The sequence below is a fragment of the Anthonomus grandis genome, chromosome 13 (genome assembly GCF_022605725.1).
Source record: "Anthonomus grandis grandis chromosome 13, icAntGran1.3, whole genome shotgun sequence".
Lineage (NCBI taxonomy): Eukaryota > Metazoa > Arthropoda > Insecta > Coleoptera > Curculionidae > Anthonomus > Anthonomus grandis.
This window is the reverse complement of record NC_065558.1, coordinates 20,952,922-20,975,054: the sequence shown is the minus strand read 5'-3', so window position 1 is coordinate 20,975,054 and position 22,133 is coordinate 20,952,922. Positions and strand designations below refer to the sequence as shown.

At 33.6% G+C, this 22,133-nt stretch overlaps 1 protein-coding gene and 1 long non-coding RNA gene across 3 annotated transcripts in view; one reads left to right on the top strand and one right to left on the bottom strand.

The window, feature by feature from the left end:
• LOC126743632 (adhesion G protein-coupled receptor E4-like) overlaps positions 1 to 22,133 on the top strand; it is a 747,227-nt gene that overhangs the window by 121,320 nt on the left and 603,774 nt on the right. Inside the window, exon 1 of one of the 2 annotated variants that reach the window (XM_050450821.1) lies at positions 17,915 to 18,217. The exons of the other annotated variant lie outside the window; for it this stretch is intronic. The gene's annotated coding sequence lies outside the window, so the exon portion shown is untranslated. Of the gene's footprint in view, positions 1 to 17,914; positions 18,218 to 22,133 lie in introns of those variants that run through there. 2 annotated transcript variants of the gene reach the window in all.
• Positions 19,465 to 20,874, bottom strand: LOC126743639 (uncharacterized). Its single transcript, XR_007662941.1, has 2 exons — positions 20,126 to 20,874; positions 19,465 to 19,975 (listed from the first exon to the last, which is right to left on the bottom strand). It is a non-coding gene; the product is annotated as an uncharacterized LOC126743639 (long non-coding RNA).

Genomic DNA, 22,133 nt, shown 5'->3' with positions numbered 1-22,133 from the left:
AATAGTCCTTAAAAATACTTAATGTGGCGAACAAATGTATGGTACCATTTTTAAAATATAAACAAAAGAAAATTTACTTTCTAATTTGGTTTTCCCACTGCGGCCAAAAATGTTCTATAGGGTTTAAGTCAAGTGATCGGGAAGGCCAATCCAATACTTGAATTTTTTTAGATCGCAACAAGTTTCTCTCCAATATGTATATAACTGTTAGCTTCTCCTAAGTTAAATTTTACTGTTTTTATACAAATTAGTTATTGGACACCCAAAAAACTCTTTTTTGACATTTTTGAAATTTTTTGAGAGACAGAATTTTATTTGGTAATCGTTATTTTAGATTCAGGTAGTCATTAAAGGTCACTATCAGTTGGATAGTAATCTCTGTTTGCTATATTCATTTGAACTTAAATAACTTTCAGACAAATTGTTTGAACGCTTTGTTGTTTTTTTTTTTATAGTAAACACAAGCACAAGAGGAAAGTCCTATGTCACTCTTGGAGTGGTGCTTGCGTGAAGATATTTGTGGGATCGTTTATATGTGTCGTAGGTTGTATGTGTCGGGAAATATGTGAGGTGGAAGCCCGTTCTACAAAGAAGATGTCCACTCCAGATGAATGAGTCCCGATACAGCGACGTCCTTGGGGTAGGCAGGTGGACTCGATGTTGATGAGCCGCAACTGCTAGACGCGTCCTTCTTGCCGGAACAGCCCTGGGTGGAATCAGGCCTGCCAGCTCAGAGGAGCACTTACCGTGGTAATAACGGTAGAATAAACAGAGATCAGCCACCTTTCTCCTGTGCTCCAGACTATCCAGACTCTTTGTCAGTTCTGGTTTGTCGATAAGACGAATAGCTCTTTTTCGTATAGAATCCAGTAGGTTTAAACTATGCTTGGGTGCAGAGCTCCAGACATGCGAGCAATACTCGAGGGAAGGGGTAGTTGAGCTTTATAAAGAGTCAGCAGCTGTTCTGGTGTATACAGTTTTTTCGTTTTGAAAAGCACTCCGAGTTTTTTGGAAGCCGCCCTGGCGACCTCGGCAACGTAGTCATGCCAGGGCACACCTATGGTGACCTCGACTCCTAGAAGATGTAAAGATGATTTCATTGGCAATGTTTTCCCTGTCATAACTAGCTCCGGGCCACCAAGGTTAGTCTTCATCCTAAATACTGCAGCCTGCTTTTTTTTTAGCGGTAAAATTGACCAGATTGTTACCGCCCCACTCCAAGGTTGCTCTAATATCGTTGTTGATTAAAGCTGCTTGTTACTGCCTAAGATTCTGAGAACTTGCGGCTGTCGTTGGTTTGGCAAACTTAAATGTGGAAATAAGTGTGCTATCGTCCGCAAAGCTGTAGATTGGATTAACAGTGGTTCCTAGCAAATCGTTGATATATATCAAGAAAAGGGTGGGGGATAGAATGCATCCTTGAGGGACTCCAGCGTTAAGGTTAAATTTGTCGGAGGGGTATCCATCGACGGCTACTTGGATCGTTCGTTGTTCAAGAAAACTTTTGATCCAATTTAATAATGAGTTTTGTATGCCGATTAAGGAAAGCTTGATTAGTAGTCCCCCATGCCACACTCTGTCAAATGCCTTGGAAATGTCAAGAGCGACTGAGCGGGACTCGCCGTGCTTCTCCATGGCCTCCGTCTACAAGTGTGTGACGTAAGCCAGAAGATCGCCGGTGGATCTAAGCTTTCGGAAGCCGTATTGATGATCGCTGATTAGTCCAGATGATTCCAGATATCTTAACAGTTGTTGGTTGACTGCTTTCTCCATAATCTTCGTTATTACTGGAACTAGTGCAATCGGGCGGTAATTGGAGGGCATCGTCTTCTTACCCTTTTTGGGTGGAGCCTGCACTTGAGCAGTTTTCCAGCTTGTTGAAAATTGGCCCTGTTTATACGATGCCGTGAACAGTCTACATAAGGGAGGAGTCAATTCGTCTGCACAACGTTTTAGTATTAGGGCTGGAATTCCATCGGGTCCAGGAGCTTTGTTGGTGTCTACGCTTTTAAGATTTTTTTTTATAATTCGTTGAGGAAACGAAATTTCTCCCATCGATGAATTCACCCTTGGCAAATATGGCGGTGTTTTGCCTTGCAAGTGCAGAGTAGAATTGGACGCGAGGAGTTTACCCAGTAAGTTGGCTTTTTCCCTTGCTGTTACCGCGATAGAACCATCATCTGCTGTTAGGGGTGGCAAGGCCGACTTAGCAAATCCTTGACTAACGACTTTCGATACCGACCAGAAAGATCTTCCATTTGGGCAGTTTAGCAGTTTGTTTTTGATCCTGTTGTTGTGACTCTCTTTGCATTCATCAATAATTCGCTTGCAGCTATTTCTGGAGGCTTCCTCCGATGTTCGATGGAAGGATGTTGACACCATTTGCGATATGCTGCATTTTTAGTGTTTACTGCCTTTTTGCAATTCAGGTTGAACCATTGCTTGTTGTTTGATCCGCATTTAGTAGAAAAAGGGATATAAGCTTCCATTCCTGCCAAGATCGTCTCTGTAATTTGGTTTGCACATTCTGAGATATTATTAATTCTAAAGCAGACCTCCCTTCAAGGGAATGAGCGATAAAATTCCCGAAGATGGTTTCACTCTGCTGATTTATAGTGCCATACCTTCCGCGGCATCGGAGGATCCTGCGTTTTAACCTCCAACTGGCAAGAGACTGTTATCAATTTGTGGTCTGATGTTCCCAGAGGGGCATGTACTGATACAGTGTACGAGTCAGGGTCTGAAGCCAAGACCAGATCTAGAAGACTTGCGAACTCGCCGTCTCGATCGGGGATTCTGGTAGGTTCCTCCACAAGCTGCGTAAGCCCGCATATGGTGGCAAATAGCTCAGCTTCTCGTCCTTCATTGTCGTTCTTGAGGCAGAAGCACAGCCAGTTGATGTTGTGAACGTTAAAATCACCCATGGCGATGATTTCTGCGCTTGAGTAGTCAATTTGCAGATGGTTAATGCAATCAACCAGGTTCAAAAAGAGCCGTCTATATTGGGTGTCGCTTGGTGGTCTGTAGATACAGCAGATAAATTTCGTGGCACCACTGGCTATTATTTTGAACCACATGACGTCGAAGTCTGCAGGTTCAAGCGTTTTCTCCCACTGGCAACTCAAATCGTTCTTGACAAATACTGCCAATCCAAAGTTTAGTCGAAATCGGGTGTGTAGATAAACGAATCGAAGTCGGGTCGAATCGAAACGTAGATCGAAGTCGGGTGTGGTGACTGAATATATCCAATGTTTTCTGCATAGACAACAAAATTATTTGGGTTTTTCTCAAATTACTTTGAAAATGGCTTGTAGCCTTTAAAGTCCATTTAAATGATAAAGAAATCTCGATTTTCCGTAGAATGTGGCTTATGTACTTATGTAAATAGTGACATTTACTTTGACTTTCTACAAAATACTTGCATGGTTTACTGGAAACGTCTGTTGAATATATTGTAATAAATTGATCCTTGGCAAATTAAATTTTGGTAGTGTTAAATAGAATCCTAGATATGGCACTATCCAAAATGCTACATAAAATTTCTATTTTATAAGGCAAAATTGGTGGAATAATATTGCTGCACAAAATTATTAATGACTAGTTAAGAAGTCCGGGAATTTTATTTCTCTTAGTATTTAACATTTCGCAGATAAACTGTAGATTTTGTAAATTACTTTTAGTTTTATTGAAAAAAATCTTTTTTTTGTAAAAGAATCTAAACTTATTTGAGATACCTTTTATCGCTGTTAAAAATACCTTAAGAAGAGAGTTTAACTAAATCTTATAATAGATTAAATATATTGTTTTATTGGCAACACTCATATATTATATACATGGTTCCAGATAATTATTGTGTATATTTTATAGATTTTATCAATGAGAAAATAAAATACATTTTACAATGCGAACTTTAATAATATAATCATAAAATAATGCTTTGACTTTTTTATTAACATGTTAAATAAAAAATTTCTCAAAATATCTTTTGGCATGATATACTAAATATGAATTTTATATGTATATTCCCATTATCCTTTATGAGAATTTCATATTATTATTTCAAAACTAATTTGAATTAAAGCCCGATTTATTGATAAGAGAGAATATTAAATGGTAAACTGTTTGTCTATGTATTTGTTTAATTATTTAAGTTTATAATGAGTTTATTGCTATAGCTACATACTAATAATTTATTCATATAGATAAAAATATATTTATACGAATGTATAAATATATAAATTTTAATTCAAAACACAATTTAGTTGTTAATAAGACGTTATTATCATACTAATTAAAACACTAGGATTTCCATGGCAACGGTTGCTGGTATGGCTAAAATATTCAAATTATTTTTAAATTTAATTACAATATTCTTGACCATAATTTCGTAACGCGCAAAGTAATTAAAAACATTTTACAAACATACATCACACTTGACGTAGAGTCGATTTTTAAAATGAAAAACACATTATTCCATTTAAAATGAGAAAGTGACAAATGCCAAAAATATCATAAAATGTATCCCCGCGTGAACTTATGTCACCAAAATGGACAAAAAAAATAGCAGCCTTTTTGACATATCTCATTGTAACACTTTAAAAAGCTCACCCTGTATAACTAATATATGCACTTATCAATCATGTAAAATAGTTTGACATACCATGTGATAATTTGAAAATGAACAACATTTAATATTGCCTTCACCAATGATAGTATGAAAGTTAGTCGAAACACGTCAATTTACATATCAAGGGGGACAATTTTTAAGGCAATTATTGTCGTGTTACTTTCAACCCTCTGACATCTACCCCTAAAATTTTAAAAAGATACCCCTATTTCTTTTATCATTTTTGTGTTCCTTATAAAATTCTACATAAACTGTTGTAGGCAATTTGGCAAAATAACGATTTAAATTATAAAGTCCGAATGTTTTTCTTACAGTTGTTATGGCTATGTGCTTATCGGTGTTCGCGGAAAATGCCAAGGCGTCAACATCCCAGCTGAGCTTTGAGAGAAGACCGTCTCGACCGTTTTAATTGGAAAGATTGAGTTAGTTGTTCTTTGTATTTCACTATAGTTGGTAGTTAAAATAATTTTAAAACAGTCTATTCGCTCCGCAAGTTGTTATGCCTACTTAAATTTGTCATCCGTTTTATATATATATATCTCTCATTTAATTTTAAATAAACCATTCTGACCAAAATTTATTGTTTTAGTTGTCTGAGAGATTTACCCAAAATGCCCTGCAAACTTCAGAAGTGAGATGTAAAAAAGAAAGGTGGCAATTTTAGTAGTGTACGCGGTTCGCGGTGGTTATGTGACAAGTTTTGTTTGTGTTGGCGATTGGCATTTTTTTTATTCGGTGGAGTAGTGACGTCAGTTGTGTTGGGAAAATAAACAAAACAAGTATTGGGCGTATTGGTTGCGTTTGTTTTTCCTAAGTCGTCACCTCAAGTGGAGTTGAAGGAAAATGTCGGCGCAAGATTTTACGGTAAATGAGTTGAAGGAGTTTTTGAAGCTCCGTAATTTACCAGTAACCGGCAGTAAGGCTGAACTTATAGACAGACTGGAGAAAGTGTCCGAAGATTTGGTCAGCGAAAGACATCAAAGACAGGTCGATGTTGCTGCGTCTAGATTGGCTCAACATGAACAAGAAATGTTGAAACGTGAGCAAGAATTGGCGACAAGGGAAATTGAACTTCTACGACGAGAACAAGAGTTGTTAAATTCTCGTACGACGCCAGAGAGGTCTGATAGCAGGAGCAGCTCCGCAGCTAGCAGTACAATCAGTATTCGAGCAATGGGCGATTTATTGGGTGATTTTGATGGCTCCAATGATTTTGGAAAATGGGAGCAACAGGTACAACTTCTGCGGGCAGCTTATCAATTGGATGATAACGGTGTCAGAGTTTTAATTAGCTCTAAACTGAAAGGTCGGGCTTTGTCTTGGTTCCATTCAAAGCCAGCTCACCTAACAATAGATATTAAATAATTTTGGTGGAGTCTTGGCTTAATGAAGATTTTCTAGACTCGGAGTTAGGTTTACTGACTTCAATATTTTCCGTCAGGATCGAAGTTACACAAATACAGGGAGGCAAAGGGGTGGTGGCACTTTGATTGCTGTTCGTAAATGTTTTAAAGCCAGGTTATTACAGACTAGTGATTCAACCCTGGAACACATCTTTGTGCTTGTATCATGCAGTGACAAGAATATCATTTTTGGTGCTGTCTACATCTCTCCTGCTTCTCCTTTATCAATTTATGAGGAATTTGCCTCTACATCCATGGATCTTGTGAGTGTTCATACTAGTTGTGATATTCTATTTTGTGGTGATTTTAATCTGCCACATGCGGTATGGAGGAACCCTGTGAACGGACTGCATGTTGAGACGGCTGAGTCTATAACATCTGCAAATGTGCTATGTAGTTGTTGTAACTATCTTAATCTTAAGCAGGTGAATGGCTTGCCAAATTTGTTTGGTACATTTCTTGATCTGTTTTTCTCAAGTTTGTCAAATGTTAAAGTCATATATGCTACTGAAAATTTATCACCGGCATCAAACCACCATCCTGCTTATGAAATAAGTATTTCTATTAATTGTGATTTTAGTCTTAAGTATGATGTTTATTATTATGATTTTGTAAACTGTGATTTTGTTGCCATTAATAATTACCTTGCTTGCATGAATTAGGATACTGCTTTTAATCAGATGGATATTAATAAATGCATTGATATTTTTTACAATGCTCTCTATTTTGCTATTGAGATGTTTGTTCCAATTAAACATTTTAAATCATCTAATTTTCCCACTTGGTTTAGTAGAAAATTACAGAATCTTGTTATTCAAAAAAAGATTGCTCACACAAAATTCAAAAATAGTAAGAATCCCATGGATTATGTTAATTTTTCAAATTTGAGGAATAAATGTAAAACTCTTCGTGATGAATGTTTTAGGTCATATATTGAAAGATTAAATACTGAAATTTCTCATGATCCTTCTTCATTTTGGAAACACATCAATAGATTACGTAGGTCTGATTCATACCCCAATAGCATGCATATGGAAGCCGAGGTTGCTGGTAATGGTCAAGATTTTGTAAACTTATTTGCTAGGTATTTTGAAACTACATACAGGCAACCTGTCCGCAAGGCTCCTGACTATAAATTTGATTACAGTCTGGATTTAAATCGCATCTCTTTTTCTTTATTGGACATATTTGATGAAATCTTACGCCTTCCGAACAAACATTCTTTTGGCCCTGATGGTATCCCATCTGTTTTTCTTAAAAACTGTGTGTGCACTCTGAGTAAGCCTCTGCATCACCTTTTCAATCTTTGCTTGACATCAGGCAAATTTCCTGATTATTGGAAGGTAAGCTTTTTAACGCCAATTCATAAAAATCGGGATAGAACTGATATTTGTAACTATAGAGGTGTGTGTATTCAGTCTGTAGTTCCTAAACTGTTTGACAGGTTGTTTTCTGTGCGATTTTCGTGGCACTGTAGGCGATTGCTTAGTGATCATCAGGATGGTTTTTGTCAGGGTAAATCTACGGTGACTAACCTGTTGACTTACCAGTATGATTTGATTGGTGCTTTTGAGAGGTCTGTACAGGTCGATAGTGTGTACACAGACTTCTCGAAGGCCTTTGATAGGGTTGGTTATGAACATCTGGTTCAGAAGTTTGGGGCTATGGGCCTTGGTAGGACTTTGGTCGAGTTTTGTCACAGTTTTTTGACTGGTCGTACACAGTTGGTCAGGATAAGTAATTATATTTCTAATGGTATTGAAGTATCTTCAGGCGTGCCTCAAGGTTCGCATATTGGACCGGTCTTTTTTAACTTGTTCATAAGAGATTTAAGTAATGTAATTGTTCATTCAAAACATCTTGCTTTTGCTGATGATTTTAAACTGTATAAAGCCATTGAGTCATATCTTGATGCTGAGCTACTTCAATTGGATTTAAATAGTGTTGCTGAGTGGTGTAATAGCAATAGTCTGGAACTGAATATAAAGAAGTGTGTATGTATTTCGTTTGGTCGTTCTAATAAAATTATTAATTATCAATACACAATCAACAATAACGAACTCAAGTCAGTTGATACAGTTAAAGATTTAGGTGTTCTTTTTGATACCAAGCTAACTTTTTTGTCGCACATTTTGGATATTATTAACAGGAGTATGCGTAGTCTTGGTTTTATCACTAGAAATAGTGTACATCTTTCACCTTATTGTTTCAAATTACTTTATTACTCTTTGGTACGTTCCTTGCTTGAGTATGCGTCTGTAATTTGGTCCCCTTATTATGATTCTCATATTGAACACCTTGAGACTGTACAAAGAAGATTCTTAAGATCCCTTGCTTATAGAGCTGAAGTTAATATTTTTCGTAATTATTACATCGACTATAATGCTATCAGTGTCCAATTTAATATCCCTAATCTTGAAGTCAGACGGCATTATTCTGATGCTTTAACGTTTTATAAGATCTTAAATGGTTTATATCATTGTCCTACCATCTTGGAAGCAATTCCTTTTAACACCTGTCAAAGAAGGATTAACTCTTCTATGTTTCGTTTACCCTTTCATTCGGCCAACTATGGGTTTTTTTCTCCACCGACTAGGACTTTGCGTTTCTTTAATGAAAATAGTTTGGATCCATTTTCCGGCAGCTTACGGTCATTCAAATCAAAAATAAATAATCTTACACTTTAACTTACGTTCCTTGGATAGTGCTAAGTTTTTAGCCCTGTTCATGACTGTTTTTTCAGAGGTTTTATCTTGGTATATATATATATTTTTTGTAATTCTAGTATTGTATTTATATTGCTATATTGTCTAGTATTTTGTATTATCTATTTGGTTTTTGTAAACTGGCTCTGCCGTATATTGAAATAAATAAATAAATAAATAAATACATATCACCACTTTGTTAGATAACATGCAACACATGTTTATTCACCGTCCCAGTAAATTGTTAATGAGGAAAGATTTTGAAAATAGACATTGTAGAACAGGTGAATGATTTACAGATTATGACCATGACAAGGTAATTTTGGGAAATCAGGTGCCGATTAAAGAGGAGGAATTGATAGACTATATAATTGATGGGATTTCGGATCGACAATTATGAGATCAGGCTCGTATTCAACGTTTTCATTCAGGAGCAGATTTGTTAGAAGCTTTTGAAAAAATCACATTGGATTACAAGAAACTAAGTGAAATTATAAATATTTTTTACACTAAAGTAAAAGTTGAAAATATTGATGTTGAATTAAAATTTTATGTGGTACCTGATCATACAATGGCTTTTATGGCTTTGCTTGGGCGTGATTTTTCTACATTACCCTTCATCACAGTTACACTGGGAGATCGTATAATAATAACTAAAGAAAACACTGAAAGCTTTTCAACCAAAGATTTAAATTCGGCAATTCATCAGATTATGAATATTGAAGTTGATCCAGATTCACTGAAAGTGTCGGATAAAATTACAAATTAATTCCAGCATGGATAGAAAGTTTGTTGACGAGCTTAAGTGCATGTATTTTGACTATTTAAAGATTGAAGATGGTGGGCCGAGTAAAGTTAATTTTCAAATGAAAATTGTGTTGAAACACGATCAGCCCATAAGTTTTAGACCTAGACGTTTATCGTATTCTGATAATGAAAAATTACAGTTTATTTTGAATGACCTTTTAAATCGCGGTATTATAAGATCGAGTGAATCACCGTATGCCAGCCCTATAGTTTTAGTGGGGAAAAAGAATGGTGAAACTAGATTATGTATTGATTATCGCGAATTGAATAAAATCACACTTAAAGATAATTTTTCAAGCCCGTTGATTGATGATAATATTGATTTATTAAGGAATAAAAGATATTTCACCTCTCTTGATTTGAAAGACGGTTATTATAATGTGAGAATAGCCGAAAAATCTGTCAAATTTACATCCTTTGTGACTCTCATGGGTCAATATGAATTTCTTTTCTGCCCTTTTGGCTTAACAAATGCGTCTAAAGTGTTTGGGAGATTTATTTAAAAAGTTTTTTCTGAACTTTTACAGAGTGGTGAAATGATTGTGTGCAATTTTTTGATGATTTTTTGATAGCAATAATGACCTTGGAAAATCACTTTGAAATATTGGAAAAGGTATTTCGATTGGCAGGTCAAGCAAAGCTAACATTTAGATTAGATAAATGTTTCTCTATTCAGACTAAAATTGATTACTTGGGGTACCGTGTTAGTTACGTAGGTATTCGACCTACTGACGAAAATATTACGGCAGCATTAAATTATCCGGTTCCCCGAAACGCCAAGGAAGTATTACGGTTTGTCTCTTTAGCAAGTTATTTTCGCCGTTTTATTCCATCATTTTCTACGGTGGCGAAACGCTTATATGACCTTGTTAAGAAAAATGCTAAATTTGAGTTTGGTAGTAAACAGCATGAGGTTTTTAAAATTTTGAAAGAACGTCTCGCAAGTGGATCTCTTTTGTCAATTTATTCTCCCACTGCTGAAACAGAATTGCATTGTGATGCTAGTGCCTCTGGATTTGGGGCAATATTAGTGCAAAGACAAGAGGATGGTCCTTTTAAGTCAATTTTCTATTTTATCCAGCAGAGGCAAAGTATCACAGTTTTGAACTTGAATATGTTGCCGTTATAAATGCAATAAAACGATTCCATATCTACTTAGGGGGAATAAAATTTAAAACTATTACCGATTGCAATAGTTTTTGATTAACTCTTAGTAAACAACAAGTCAATTCGCGAATATCACGTTGGGCTATGTTTTTGCAAGATTACGATTATGAAATATGTCATCGTCCGGGAAAACGCATAAAGCCGGGCGTCCACCGAAAGCGGTGCTGTGCTGTGCTGGGTGGAGCGGCGTTGAGCGGTGCTGGGTTGCCAATGCATTCTTATGAAGTACCGTCCACTAAAGCTGGGGCGCTGTGCGGCGAGACAAGCTATGTCGTGCGGGGCCGCATGACTTCGCTTTGTGTTCGATTGACGCTGTGCGGAGACGGGCAAACTCGTTTTGTTTTTTTTTTATTAATTACGATAAAAATGGAACAATTCATTGAAACTGTGAGATTAAATCCTTGCCTATGGAAAGTAGATGAAAAGAACTATAAAAGTCAAGACGCACGTGATATTGTCTGGGAAGAAGTCTCAAAAAAGTGCAATATAACAGACGGTAAGTTTAAATAAATAAAATTAAAATCACACAAATTCACACAGAATTAAAAATTAAAAACAAAATTAAACACAAAATTAAAAAATCACACAGATTGGTCCGAAAAAGTTAAGATAGAAAAATGAACTTTATTTCACTCCATCTTTTAACAGAATTAGCTCTAGAGTCCCATAAAGTCGTAAAAGTCACTATATTATTTATTTGGCATCCTGTATTTTAAAAACAGTTGGATAAAGATAAAAGTGTGATACATTAAAGTTTTTAGAATCTAGTGTGAAATGTGAAATCCAAAAAAGTAACAATATTAGGCTGTTTCATTCAAAATAAGCGAGTAGGGGTGTAGTTTACAGTAGTGTGGTTACGTAAAACACCCTGTATACCTATATTATTTATCTATATTCCATACTTACCTAAAGTAAATGGTTACTAAGGTATAGGGTGTTAAATTTTAATATTTATTTTTATTTATTCTTTATTTTAACTCGAAAAGAACCATTTATTCAAGAAATTTGGTACAGGATACTTAAAATAAATACAAAACGTACGACAATTTGTTTTATTACTCCTGGTTATTTACATAATTTTATCTTGCCACGGAATCCTTCCTGTGTCAGAGTTAAAGTAGTTACAAAAGTTCTGCCTTATGGCAAAAGATTCAGCTGTTGCTCTTACACCTCTATGTGCTAATGGCAACCACTGATTTTCAGGCAAACTTTTTCCTAATTGTTCTTGATTTATATTAGGCGATCTACCTTCCCTAGTGCCTAAATAATTATGTAGAACACAGGTCGCTTTAATTATGCTATCTATACTCTCCAATTTGCATTCCAATGGACGTTTATAGATTCGAAATCTTGCTGCCAATATACCGAAAGTATTTTCTATAACTCGTCTAGCTCTGCTCAAGCGATAATTAAAAACACGATTTTCTTTATTTAAAGATCGTCTTGGAAATGGTCTCATTAGATTTACCATGAGCGGAAATGCCTCATCTCCGACTAATACGAAGGGAAAATTATATTCATTATAATTTTCCATGAGACTAGGTTCAGGAAAATTAAACGAATTTGTTTTTAACCTTCGCCCAATAGGACTATCAGCAAATATTCCCCCGTCACTAAATCTGCCTGATGACCCAATGTCGACTGCAATCAGTTGATAATTGGCACTTGCTATGGCCATCAATACTACAGAAAAAGTTTTCTTGTAGTTAAAAAACGATGAACCTGAATTCGGTGGGGCTTTTATAACCACATGCTTGCCGTCTATAGCACCGACACATTTTAGAAACTGCCATCGTTCTCTAAATTCCAATTCATAGGCTTTCCAAGACTCTTGGTCGGGCATTTTCATGAATGTCGGTTGCAACTGGGACCAAAGGGATGAACAAACTTCATTAACTATCTTTGAGACAGTTCTTTCTCCTAAACGGAAACTATATCCAATTGTTTTGTAGGAATCGCCCGTCGCTAGAAATCTAAAAAAAAAAGTTTTTTTTTAATTTTATTAATATTTAAATTAGTTTTTTTTTTTAGGAAAAGAGGCTAAACGGGTATGGAAAAAGTTAAGGGATTCTTTCAGGGACGCTTTAAAAAGGCAAAATGAATGTAAAAGTGGGGACGCAGCACCTGCGGTAAAACGGTTGTGGGTATACCAAAAACAAATGGAATTTTTGATTCCATATATGACCAACCGAAAAAGATGTTCCAACGTAGCTGACACGCAATCATCAAACGAAAATACAATGGAAACATGGCCACATGAAGAAATACAAACTCAAAACGAACAATCACACAGTGACTTTGAACACACGGTAGTGACTGACGAAGAAACTCAAATAAGTAGTAGAGAAACCCAAGAGAAAAATCCTGAGTTTATAGAGCCTGTTAAGAAGAAAAAAAGTCAATGGCAAGAAAACGTTGTATCGATAATGAAACAACAAGCTGAAAAAAGGGAGGCTAGGGCTGCTGAGCGAGACGCTCAAAGAAAAGAATTTGAACAAAAATTGCGGTCGAATGATCCTCTTAAGGAATTTTTCAACAGTATGTATTTAACAACAGCTGCTATGCCTCCACATTTACAAGTTTCCATTAAGCGAAAAATATTTGATGCTGTTACTGAGGCGGAACTGAGTAATTTTACGAGCCACGCCAGCAGCAGCACTGGTACTCACGGTTCCCAACATTACTTTCACACACTACAGCCACCCCAACATTCGAACTCAATTTATAATAATCATAATCATCATCATCATACTTCTACTCCGCTACCGTCACCACAATCAACATCCAACCAGTCATCAAGCGACGAAACTGCAGGAAGCTACTTTGGAAATTGGAATTTAGATAATCCATAATTATTATATTAATATTACTATTAGCTATTATAGCAGAAATATTAATTATTTATTTAATACCTATTAGATTATTTTTTTATGATGGAATAAATTTGTGTCAGGAAAAACTAAAAATATTACTTTTAAATAATCAAAAAAATAACTTACCTTAAACATACACCCAAACGCTCCTCTGTTGTGACACTTTCTCGGTAGTTCGTATTAAGCTTTATAATTTCAAATCTTATTAATTCATGAATTTCCACAAACTGAGCTCTAGAAAGCCTAAAGTAATTTTTAAACTGCTCATTACTTAACACTGGAATTAATTTATGAAATTCGCCAAATTGTTTTCGCTCTACTAAATGATTTGATAACCAAAATCTGTGTTTTCTTTTATCCGCCATAAGCATACAACTTAATAAATTATTTGTATGCTCATCTTCGGAATCATCCTCTTCTGAACTTAAATCAAAAAGATTCTTTTCAATTTCTATATTATTAAACATAATTAAAAGATTAATAATTTATAAGATCATATTATGCTTGCTAACGCACGACAAACTTTTGGTGGACTGTCCAACTACAGCTTTGCCCAGCACAGCACAGCATAGCCCAACGCAGCACAGCACAGCACCGCTTTCGGTGGACGCCCGGCTTAAGTCATGTTGATGCGTTGAGTCGATATCATATCGTCTTAGTTATTGAAGCTAACACTTTTGAGCAAACTCTTTCAATTTGTCAGAATCGTGATTTAGAGATAGGGAAAATCCGTAATGAATTAGAGAACGCGGAATCTAAATTCTTCGAGTTAAGAGATGGTCCTGTATGTAGAAAAATAAAAATAAAGAATTGCTTTTCTATGTTCTTCAGTCCATGGAAAACAATGTAATTAGAACTGGTCATGACGATCTAAAGTATGTTGGATATAAAAAGGTGGTAGATAGTATTTTAAAAATATACTTTATACCACAATTGTCTTCTTTAAAAAGAGCCATTCTTGAGCTTTAACTGTTTAAGTTTTGTCGCCGCCAGACGGCTTTTTTGAACATTCCGACAAAAATGGTAAATTTTCTCAAAAAAATTAAACGCATTGGTATGATTCTTTTTTATGAAAAAGTAGCTAAATAATGCCGAAACAGGTTCGCGAAAACCGCATCTCGATATCTTATTCCTAACCTAAAATTTAGGCCAAAGAAAATTCTATACGAAAATCCTATATTTAATTTTTTTTTGGCAATTATTATTTTTAAAATAATTATTTCATTAAAACATAAATATACTTCTAATTGTCAATAGTTTCACTTACTTTTGTATAATTTTTTTCGTAATAATGCGTTTTACGAATGTTCTATAGTTGTTTTACAAATAATTAAATATTTTAATTTCCAAAATGAATTTGATATCTGCTCACAAAAGTTTTTTTTTGGAAGAAGTAAAAAAAATATTGAAGTTATGTTAAAAACCGCAGTGATCAAATATTGAGTTGAAACAGGCCAAGGTTCCTAAAAGTGTAGTTGACCATGAAGTGTACGTCAAATCGACGCCTTTGCCAACAAAATTACGTTCTTTGGAACTCAAAATGCCATAATACTTTGGTATGTAATAACAAGTGACGGTTACAGTATACAATAATCATAGTAAGAACTACGCAAACGTTACTAACTAAACAAAACATGGACACACTCTACAGTGCAGCGTCGGTCCGACAGTGGTGCAGTTTTTCGACAAATGGTAATAGTTCCTCCTGTACAACTCGTATGAATTGGACATTGGTATTAATTATAGTTACCCTTAAAACAATTAGCGTGACTCAATACACGGACTGTCATTCTCAATTTTGTTCGGGACTGTATACATCAAGAGTATGTATGCCAGACAATTAAATTATCTTCATTTACATAACACGTTATAATTTTTCACAATTTTTCTTCGATCTGGACTAATTTTGGCTCAAAATGTGGGTGATAGAATTGTATTTTAGCTTAAATAATTCATGTTGGCATTGAAAATGTTTTGTCACACAAAAAAGTAAATAAACTTCCCCTTTTTTTCAACATTCAACAGCTGCTTTGCAAGAGCTACGACTTTAATTGATACAAAGAATATAGTGCGGTAAAGGTAATATGTGTGCCACTATGTTTGAGATTACTGCATATATTGCACTACATATACTGCATAGTTAATAACTGCACTATAGGACAAAAATAAATTTTTTGAAAAGTCTCGAAAACGGTTTTCTGAGAAAAAAATGTGTGACGAAAATAAGATATTTCAAGACTAGCAATTACGTATCATGATTTGTGATAAACAAATGCTTTTAAATAAGAGTAAAACTAAAATAGTAGACTAATCTTTTACGAATAGTATAATCACTGGTCGATTTAAAACATGATCCATTTTATTAAAAGGAGCTTTTGTGACCTTTTCGAAAAATTTATTGCATGGCATCCATCACCCTTTCAGATTCCACGTAGCCTTACAATATAATTTTTTTTCATTCAATAACCTCAGACAAGAAGAACTTAAAGAATTTGAAATATTTGAGTTCTAAGAATGGGGTGGATTTTAAGTTACTGAAAATTCTTTACAATATTACTTTTAGGTAAAGACTCATTCAGTTTTTCAGTTGATCAACAGTCAGTTTTTATTTGAAAGAAACTACCGAATTTATATTATAATAATTAATTAGATATAAATATTTTCTGAAACAAATGGACAGCAAACCATTAAAAAAGATATGAGTATTCTATTGGAACCAAAGGCCTTAGTTCTAATTTGGGTTAAATAAACTTACTACTAATAAAATAAATTTTTAAAACAGTAAGAAAGCTAGATTTTTTAAATATATCGTTCTTTATAGTTTATAAGCTTTTGCAGAAATATTATTTATTGCTATGATATTACTTGTATTGCTATGAATTATATACTACCTTATTTTACCCAAGAAAAAAATATTAAATAATTGTTGTGTTTTCCAGTTTTACTCTTTATGTATAAGCTTAATAAAACAGTTTTTAGTTTTTTATTTTGTTGTAGTTTCTATATTCTTATACTTTTTAAATTTATGTTTTGTTTTGTTTCATCATAATTTTTTTTTAAATGCTATAGCTTTTAAAGGCGCAAATATATTCATAAGCAAATTTATGTTATTATTAAGAATTTAGTTTCATCATCAATATTATTTAAATGAAAAATATAATGCCAATTAAATCCTAGAATTACAAAAGACAAATATTTTTTAAAACGCAATATTAATGTCTAATTATATTATCTAACCGTAAGATGCTTAAATCTTTAGTAACTCTTATGTGACTTATTGGTTTGGAAGAAGTTTGAATAAGTTCATCAATATCTATATTAATAAATATTCATCAATAACTTGCTTTTGCCTCAAATAATCAAGTAGTGGAATATAAAAATCAACGCCATATTCAAATGGATCAAATAGGTTACTATTAGTGTCACCCAAAAAAATTAAATGACCAGTTTGTGGAAGCAAATTTATAAAAATTTCAACGATTTTAGGAATAAACTAAAAAATTGAAATACTAATATTTAGTAAAAATATATTGATGATGAATGTATTTCTACAATATTCCTAAGCTTATTTATAATTCCCAACTATGCAATAATCCTGTCAAATATTTCTATTTATTGTGCACTGAATTTGGGGTTATCATATTTCATTTCGATGTTGACGAAATATATGTATGTATCTACATCGAACAAGATTTTCAAAATGGAATTTGGAGATATGTTTAATGACAATTCTCTGGTTTGCGGTTTGCGTTAACCGCATGTAACAATTAATTTTATCAATGTGGTTTAATATTAGGTTTCATTGGTTTATATACTTTATTCGTAAAATAAGAAAAACTATTTTAATTCGCATTTTTTTAGAAATGTCTCAACATAACAAAACAATGGATCTAAATTTTCTAATTTGACTGCATACCGAAAATTTAGTTCACACTGTGGTAATGTATTATTCAATCTATTTTAAAATATTCTTTTAGTGAAATAATTTATTATATATTTTATTGAACTATTTATTTTCTTTTATTGAGTATTTTTTATAATTTGAGTTACAAAAACGAAGTAGCTAGATACAAAGAATAATTTACTAGCATTCGTGACTATATTTTTTTATTGTTTTGCAGTATACATACGGTGTAGTGAATCACTGTTATCAAATGAGTGAATCACTTGATAACAATAAAATTAGTTAAAACCATGTTAACATTTCTAAGTATAGAATTGACCTGCCTTTTAACGGCATGTTCGTTCTGTGTTGCCAAGTTAGATGGTTTCTAACCAAATCCAGTGGATTTAGTGTCGATTTAGGATAGTGTAGCGTGTAGCCAGTAAAAATAATATGTAGCGGTTACCATTTTCTGAACAGGTTAAATTTATGGACAGAATGAATCTTTCCTAAAAAAGAGTACTAGTTAGTAACTAAACTCCATAAGTTATGAAGGTTTGGAATAGATGATAATGAAGTGTTGGAAACACTGCGCCTTTTCCGTGTCATGTTGTCCGTCGACCGTCCTCATTACCGTCACGTGCTCTTCCATTTGTGGATAGCGTTCATGCTGGTGGTGGCATTGGTGGTGGACTTGTGCGTTTTGATGCAAATTTGTGTTTTGTGATATTTATTGCAGTACACTAATACAAGTAAGTAGGTATAAGTAATGTGGTACTATTGATTTATATCTTTCGAAAGATAACTTTCCTATATTGTGATGTTTTATAATCTATTACCACCATACTCTTACAGCATTTTTGTTTGACAATTGATAGTTGCCGGTTTGGTCTTTTTAGTTTCTGTATAATGCAAGGCCCAATTGTAATCAGCTCACTTTGATATTGATTTATACATTTTACTAGCTAACCCGGCGAACTTCGCACCGCCGTAGTTAATACCTAACAATTTAATAAAAAAATCAAAACAATATTACAAAAAGCTAGTAAATATTTATTTTAACGCTTTTTGATACGCAACATTGTTAGTTTTCTTTCCTGGAGCGAAAATAAATAATGTAGAAGGTTTTCCAACACGGGAGCAGGTCACATACAATTGACTATGTGAAAAACATGGATTTTCTAAATTTATGCCACAAACATTTAATGATTGCCCTTGCGATTTATTTATCGTCATTGCAAATGCAAGTCGCACGGGAATAGCGACTTGGTCAATTTAAACGCCATAATACTGGGCGCTTGGTTTAGTAATGCAAATAGCAGTTAAATTCGGTCACGTGATCTGGCACCGAAAAATAGGTAATACATCACGTGATATTTGTCAAATTTTGATCATTTTTCTCGTAGATGCATTTACCGAAGTTAGCTAGGAAATATCAACTAACGTTTTTTGAGTGATTTCATTCAAATTTTAAAAAAATGCTGAAACGGACTGCTATTATACTAAATCGCGCATATGAAACAAATTTAGAGGTAAGTAGATACCAAACTATCTAGTGCTACTATGAAATGGGGCAGTAAATGAATTTTTTACGTAATCGTTACTTGTTACAAAGAAACTCTAGTTTTATTTGAAGTATTTCAAGGTATGATATACCTACGCAGTTGTAATTTGCTTAGTTTATTATGTTAGTAAATAAAGTGGTTTAGTTTTACTGTAATATTTTTTTTTACTTTAGAATAAAAAGTGCTTTTACAGGATTTTCTAAAAAATCTGTAAAGGTTTTAAATAGTAACTTTTCATTTTAAGTCCTAACTTGGTGTTCCTAACAAAATTTTCATCTGTTCATAAACTACCTTAATGAAAAATAGTCGAAATATACAGTCTAAAAAGAAAATACGTGGCATTGCATAAACGCGCTATGCGACAAGTTTGGCGTGTGGTTCAATTTTGTAAAATAAACAACCTAATAATAAGTAAAAAGCATAATCAGACTAGGTGACATTTTTTATCATAACTTCTAAAATTTATTATTTGTTGCTAAAAGCTTACATAGTATAATTTGAAATAGTGTCTTGGATATAGCTTGCAAAAATTAGATCCGTATTAGATTTTATCGATTTTTAAGGGTATTCGAAACTTAATTGTGTTTTCCCACAATTGTCATTCTGGCACTTGGCATCGCGTTATGCATAACTACGTCTAATTGTTGGCGCATTAAAACGTCTTGCATGTTCTCCTGCAGGCTTCTTATCGGCTCTGATAACAATTTCGTGGTCATCAGATGGCATGCGGTCTAAAGCGGTCTTGAATAATGCAACCAATTCGTTGTGTTGATGAAAAAATCTTTGTAGTTTTTCCACTAATGGTTTTTTCACCGAATTGTTGTATGAATAACTCGGATTAACTTGTTGTGTTGAATCACCCATAAAATAAATTTGCAAAAATTGGTAGTCACTATCTGGCGTTGGCAATAAAGATCCTGTTCTATGATATATTTGGCCTTGAATCTGCAAAAGGAAATATATTTATGTAGGTATTGTCTTGTATACTGGCTAAGTAAATATTGGCAAAAGCAACTTCTGTAACAATCTTACTTCTGGTGGCTTTTTTATAGTTACCAATATACTTTCCGTACCATATTACTGAACGCTACTTACCTTAAAAGTAGGCATAAAATTATCTCTACAAATTTTTGTTGCTCCAAATGACGTAATTTGAAAGCAATTATTATATTGCTGGATATTATTTAAAAAATGTTTTGAATCTGGATGATTTCCGGAAACCAATGAATATAGTGGGTCTGGAGGCGGTACCAATGGTGTCAGTTTGACTTGACCACTTGCACAACACAATCCAAATGCTTCATTTTTAAAGTTCATTGACTTGCAATGTGGACACACAACGTTCATTTGTCTAATAGCAACGATTTGCTGCGAACTATAATCGATTGCTGCATCGTAAGTAAATGCAGCTCGACTTGGATTAAATCTGAACGGAACGTTTCTACGTTCTTGGTTATTCCTGTTCCATCTATTCCTTTCAACTTCATTTCGCATCTCGCGTTGCTCGTTGGTTTGACTTGCACGTATATGTTGTTGGCTTGCAGCATTTCGCGTTCTACGACTTAAGTTGGTTCGTCGAGTTATTGGCATTTTTGAGATTTATATGTCAAATAAATAATCCCTTAAACATGTTTCTACATATAACTTGTGCATACCACGTAGTCTATTAAAAGTCTAATACCTGATAAAATTTTTAATATTTTATGTCACCTACCGCCACCCTGTTTATAATTTGTCTTTAAACACTAAACAACCACCGTTGCACTCAACAAACTAAAAAGTTTCACTAAGAAGAAAACTTACTAAAACTCGCTAAACAAACTTGAAAATAACTCGCTAAACAAATACACTTTTCTTTCGAATGACGCAAAGCATTAAAAGCAACTGTCAAACGCGAAAAACTGACTTATTATGTTTCAGAATGCATGCATGCTAAATAGAAATTGCTGAAAGCGTCATCTATTTTTAATATTTTATGTCAGCAACTGCCACCCAAGCGCCATCTATTTTTTATTTCTTAAATTACTTTGACCGATAGATTTCTTTCGACTGTCTTATTCTAATCGAAACCGATAGATGTCGCGCAAAGCATTTTTAATTTTTTTGCAAATTTCCAATTTTTGGTGCAATTTTCCTGATGGTTTATTCTATAATATCCTTCCACAAATTAAAATACATCTTAAGAAAAAAGAATTAATAAAATCGTTAAAGTCATTTTCAAGTTATTTTTTAATGACCAAGGAAAATATGGATTCATTTTTATATATTTAGATTATGTTTAATATTTATGCTATGTATTGATTTTAGTGACTTTTGTATAAATAATAGTTTAAACAAGTAACATATTTAATTCTGTTATAAAATAATGTTTATATTATTTCTCACTTTTTTAACATGTCACCGCATTAGTGTTTAGCAGTAAACCCTTTATTGAAAGTGTGAGTTATTTAACTGCTATTAAAATAGCTATTTTATTATAAAGAAGGTGATGTATGAATATTTAAAAAAATAATAAAAAAATTTTTACAGAATTTTTTTTGCATTTTGATTTTAAGATCCGTAATTTAAAATAAAAAAACCACCTAATCTCACAATTTTTTATATTCAATTAAATTTAAAAAAAAAGTTGTCCCGGTTGTTCTGTAGAGAATGTTAGACGTGTGAATGTTGAACGTATGAGTGAAAATCAAATCACGTCGTAATCAAAAAGAAAATAGATATAATTATGTCCATTTAATCAAAATGTTGCGTTAAATAATATTGCATTTTTTGGTACATTTTTATTGTAAATTTAAATTATTATAAGCTACTTACTAGCCAGCGGATATACCTATTTTACCAAATTTGAGAGTTCTGTATAAAAACTTTGGGCTCTTTAGAAACGGAATTAAACATTTAAGGAATAAATCGGTAAAAGCGCCACTAAAATGTCGTCAGTAAAAACATTTTTAAACGGTCAGTACCAGACATCCCCTTCACGTCACTTAACGGACGGTATTTTTGGTGGGACTTCTTTGATAGTCATTATGACGTCATGTAAAAATGTCATTATAGCTATTTGCTGATATTTTTGTAAGGGTTTTGAGAGGTCATTTGGTTTCTT